The 5352-nt window shown below is 43.7% G+C and overlaps 1 pseudogene; it reads left to right on the top strand.

Annotated features, from left to right (window-relative positions):
* The first annotated feature begins 840 nt into the window (after positions 1 to 840).
* LOC133398371 (zinc-binding protein A33-like) lies at positions 841 to 3541 on the top strand (annotated as a pseudogene).
* Positions 3542 to 5352: the final 1811 nt, after the last annotated feature.

The raw sequence follows: 5352 nt of genomic DNA, 5'->3' as shown, positions 1-5352 counted from the left end.
CGACGTATTTAAAGAAAACTCATCTGAAGCTTACATGAAAATGAATAACAGGAACATCAAAACCAGAGTTCACTATAGTTCCATCACGGTTAATTAGCAACCGAAAGATCTGCAATCCCTCATGAAGTCTATTATACTTTCATAATTGTGAAAGTTATTCTTCGACTGTGCAGCCTTCTGAGCAGAAATGTTTGTTTTTTATTTCAGCAATCAGACATACAAATGAAGTAATGTCTTCTCTCTGGTGCATCGTAGAACATTATGAAAACTTTTTTTTTAGTATTTACTTACCTTTTGAAACTTCAATTGATGAATGTAGGGTCAAATTTTTCAATTCACTCAAGAATGTTTAAATTCAGTACTATCTGCTCCAAGTAAATAAAAAGGTGATTTATTTCAAACAGTCATAACACAACCTCAAAAGTTATAAACGTGCAAAAGTGCATTTTACAGAGATTTCTACAAGCACTACATAAGTTCACAAATATAATATACACGTTTAACATCCAGTATGTGGGGTCAAATTGTGGAATGGGTTGGGAATAAAGCTTAAGCAGTGTCCAGATATTAATTTGTTCAATTTCGGGTTCAAACAAATGATAATGTGACAATACAAGACTGAGGCTTTGGTTTGACTTTGGTGTTTCCAGGAATCATTATTGATCTTCTTCTTTTCCTTTCGGCTTGTCCCGTTAGGGGTCGCCACAGCGCGTCATCCTTTTCCATCCATCCATCCATCCATCCATCCATCCATTTTCTGAGCCGCTTCTCCTCACTGGGGTCGCGGACGTGCTGGAGCCTACCCAGCTGTCATCGGGCAGGAGGCGGGGTACACCCTGAACTGGTTGCCAGCCAATCGCATCATCCTTTTCCATGTAAGCCTATCTCCTGCATCCTCCTCTCGAACACCAACTGCCCTCTGGTCTTCCCTCACGACATCCATCAACCTTCTCTTCGGTCTTCCTCGAGCTCTCTTGCCTGGCAGCTCCATCCTCATCGTCCTTCTTCCAATATACTCACTATTTCTCCTCTGGACGTGTCCAAACCATCCAAGTCTGCTCTCTCTAACTTTGTCTCCAAAACATCGAACCTCGGCCGTCCCTCCGATGAGCTCATTTCTAATTTTATCCAACCTAGTCACTCCGAGAGCGAACCTCAACATCTTCATTTCCGCCACCTCCAGCTCTGCTTCCTGTTGTCTCTTCAGTGCCACTGTCTCTAATCCGTCCATCGTGGCCGGCCTCACCACGGTCTTATAAACTTTGCCCTTCATCCTAGCAGAGACTCTTCTGTCACATAACACATCTGACACCTTCCTCCACCCGTTCCAACCTGCTTGGACCGGTTTCTTCACTTCCTGACCCCACTCCCCATTGCTCTGGACGGTTGACCCCAAGTATTTATAGTCCTCCACCCTTGCTATCTCTTCTCCTTGTAGCCTCACTCTTCCCCCTCCACCCATCTCATTCATGCAGATAGATTCTGTCTTACTTCGGCTAATCTTCATTCCTCTTCTTTCCAGTGCATGCCTCCATCTTTCTAACTGTTCCTCCAGCTGCTCCCTGCTTTCACTGCAGATCACAATGTCATCTGCAAACATCATGGTCCACGGGGATTCCAGTCTAACCTCATCTGTCAGCCTATCCATCACCACTGCAAAAAGGAAGGGGCTCAGGGCTGATCCCTGATGCAGTCCCACCTCCACCTTAAATTCCTCTGTCACACGTACAGCACACCTCACCGCTGTTCTGCTGCCCTCGTACATGTCCTGTATTATTCTAACATACTTCTCTGCCACTCCAGACTTCCGCATGCAGTACCACAGTTCCTCTCTGGGTACTCTGTCATAGGCTTTCTCTAGATCCACAAAGACACAATGTAGCTCCTTCTGACCTTCTCTGTACTTTTCCATCAACATCCTCAAGGCAAATAATGCATCTGTGGTACTCTTTCTAGGCATGAAACCATACTGTTGCTCGCAAATACTCACTTCTGTCCTGAGTCTCGCCTCCACGACTCTTTCCCATAACTTCATTGTGTGGCTCATCCACTTTATTCCTCTATAGTTGTCACAGCTCTGCACATCACCTTTGTTCTTAAAAATGGGCACCAGTACACTTTTCCTCCTTTTCAATCATTATTGATATTAGTTTTTATCCGCGTATAGGGTTAATTTGTTTGTAACTACAATTGTTTGTATATATGTTAGTGCTGTATATGGGGAAATGTGGTGTAAAATACACGATAAGTCATAGTCACAAAGCTGTTGAGTGGAATAGAAGCATTCCTTGCCATTCATTGACGCTATCTCAGATATGATCCAAACCACCGAGGAGCCGCCGACCAGGTTTTTTTCATGAAGAAATACCAGGTTGCGATGACCATAATCCAAGAACTGCCCGACAAGCCCCGGCTGCTCCCAGGAGCTCTGCTGGATGAAGCCAAATACGTGGGTAACCTCAAATTCACCGTGTGGGGACGAATGAAGGAGATGGTCTCCTACAGTCCCGTGATTCTGGACCCAAATACGGCCGTTCGAGAACTCAGCCTGTCTGAAGTTCTGACCAGTGTGAGTTTTAAAATAGCGCAGTGTCCAAAGAATCCAGAGAGGTCAAGCTTGGGAAATGTGCTCGGTTCTGCTTTGGACTAGGGAACACACATGTGGAATGTTGAGGTGGGAGACAACACAGAGTGGGAACTGGGGGTGGCGTGGGGGAACTTTTACTTGCCAGATTCCTGGTTGATGTGGTCCATTTATTTTTTTAAAGGCCAATACAGAATGTCTTTACATACATGGGAAGACTCTTCTTGGCAAAATTGTCATGGGTGTGTGTTCTGGTTGTTTTCTTCCCCCTGTCTCGTACACACCAGCTCCTGAGAGCATCTTCCCCACCTGTGCCTCGTTTACCCTAATTACCCCTTGCATTTAACCTCGTGTCTCATTCTTTCTGGTCGCCAGTTTGTTGTACCTTGTCACGTTCCAGCATTCCTTGTTTCCACGTCACCGACTCATAGTAAGACGAGACCCTGTTCTGATTATTGACCTTGCCTCTTTGCCTCACATTTTTTGGATACTGTTGCCTTTTCGGATAGCCTGCGTGTGTACCGACCTCTGCTCATTTATTAAACCTCTCTTTTGTGAAACTGTCAATTTGTATTGGAGTCGTGCATTTCTGGGTCCTGTCCTCTTTTCCGTTCATGACAAAAGTAGAATATTAAAAAGTATCACTGGATTTCGTGAAACTAAATCCAAAATGTTCAGACAAAAATGTGTATCCTGGACTCCGCCAGTGAAAGTGCAGAGAATCTGAGTTCATGTGGACACTAACGAAAGATCACTTTCATTCTCTGAATCGCTTACAAACAAAGAATTGCTTTAACACAACTTGCCCAATTGGCCCCATTTGTCAGGGAACATGAAAATGTTTCCTCACTTTTACACAATAGATACAATTCCTCTGAAGATAATACCAATGAGACCTTGTGTTACGACTCAAAGTCAGTAATGATGTAGGAGATATTTTGCCCCAGCATTTGTTTTACATGCAGCGACGCCGATCTGCAGAATCATGTTTTCTAACTTTAATTTCAAATAACAGATTTTGTTGTGTGCAATGGTTACCACCAGGTGTCACAACCTCCATCCAAAATTATTATGTACTTTGTGCTTGTATCTGTATGAACAGTTTCAGTGTAATAAAATTGAGAATATGTGAAATAAATACATCTGAGAGAAAAGGTTTGTGTAGTTTATGATGATTGATACAGTGCAAATAAAGCAAGACAATCACATTCAACAAGAACAATAAATAAGTCATACCAAAAAGAATATTCTTACTTTGTACTTGCCATACCAGGCCACTAATGACTCTAATAGACTTGTAATGAATTTTAATGAAAGTGTTTGTTTGGTTTTTAGACAAGTTGAAAACTTTTCCAGGCATTATTGTTGCCATGAATACATACAGTACATACAATCGTTACAATAACATCCTGAAACACACATTAAATATTATTTAGTATGGACATATATTTTACCAAGTAAAATAAAACTGTCAATAAGGCATTTTGTCTAGTTTAATATGACACTGAGGTGAATATAATATGAGACGGTGGTCGGAGGGGCTGTTGGCGCAGAATGGCAACCACGTTTCCGCCAGACTGCCCCAGGGCAGCTGTGGCAACACAAGTACCTTACCACCACCAGGGTGTCAATGCATAGTGCATGCAATTGTAAAGCATCTTTGAGTGCCTAGAAAAGCGCTATTATTATTATATTGGTCACCGTGCCGCCATATTTAAATATAATTGTTAAATATAAGGCGGCACGGTGGACGACTGGTTAGAGCATCAGCCTCACAGTTCTGAGGACCCGGGTTCAATCCCTGGCCCCGCCTGTGTGGAGTTTGCATGTTCTCCCTGTGCCTGCGTGGGTTTTCTCCGGGCACTCCGGTTTCCTCCCACATCCCAAAAACATGCATGAATTGGAGACTCTAAATTGCGCGTAGGCATGACTGTGAGTGCGAATGGTTGTTTGTTTCTATGTGCCCTGCGATTGGCTGGCAACCAGTTCAGGGTGTACCCCGCCTCCTGCCCGATGACAGCTGGGATAGGATCCAGCACGCCCGCGACCCTAGTGAGGAGAAGCGGCTCAGAAAATGGATGGATGGATGGATAATGCCTCCATATCAACGAAAAATGGTGTACGGACGTCACGGTGCTCAGCACACACTGCAGCCCGCATTTGGAGTCGCTGTTTTTGAACTGTAAACCATTCTACTCGCCACGTGAGTTTGCATCGTTCATACTGGCTGGAGTCTATATTACGCCTCAAGCTAACACGAACGCCGCATTGCTAACTGTTAGATATATCTTAGTAGTTATCATTTATTTGCTTAGCTTGCATTAGTATTTTGCATTAGTAGCTTGCATTAGTATTATGGACAATATTTAGATAGAAAGATGTCTCGCCTTCAAGAAGATGACTCAGCAACATTTGATGGAAGGGCGCCTTGACCAAGGACGTGATCGGATGTGGTCGGGGACGGGACAGGTGTCGGCTGGTCCTATGTTTTGTGTTGTGTCTTAATGCTTAGAATATTATGTCTTGTAGAACTCTCCTATTTTCAAATAAATGTAGGAGCGACGGGGGAGATTGTTTAGAGCGTGTTGAGAGGCTGTAACCTGAACAATCTCCCATGCGCCCTCCTCATGAGTAAAATGACCAACGTCTTCATTCCTTTTGTGTTTATTCATAATAATGTTTGGTGAGATAAATCCAACATTAAATTGGTCCTTCGAGCCGGATGTCAACACACCCGAGGATTCCAGTTGTGGAGCCGACACCCAGTT

This window comes from Phycodurus eques, unplaced genomic scaffold (genome assembly GCF_024500275.1).
Source record: "Phycodurus eques isolate BA_2022a unplaced genomic scaffold, UOR_Pequ_1.1 contig_90, whole genome shotgun sequence".
NCBI classification, from domain to species: Eukaryota; Metazoa; Chordata; class Actinopteri; order Syngnathiformes; family Syngnathidae; genus Phycodurus; species Phycodurus eques.
Note: the sequence above shows the minus strand (reverse complement) of the source record. Positions and strands in the feature narration are given on the sequence as shown.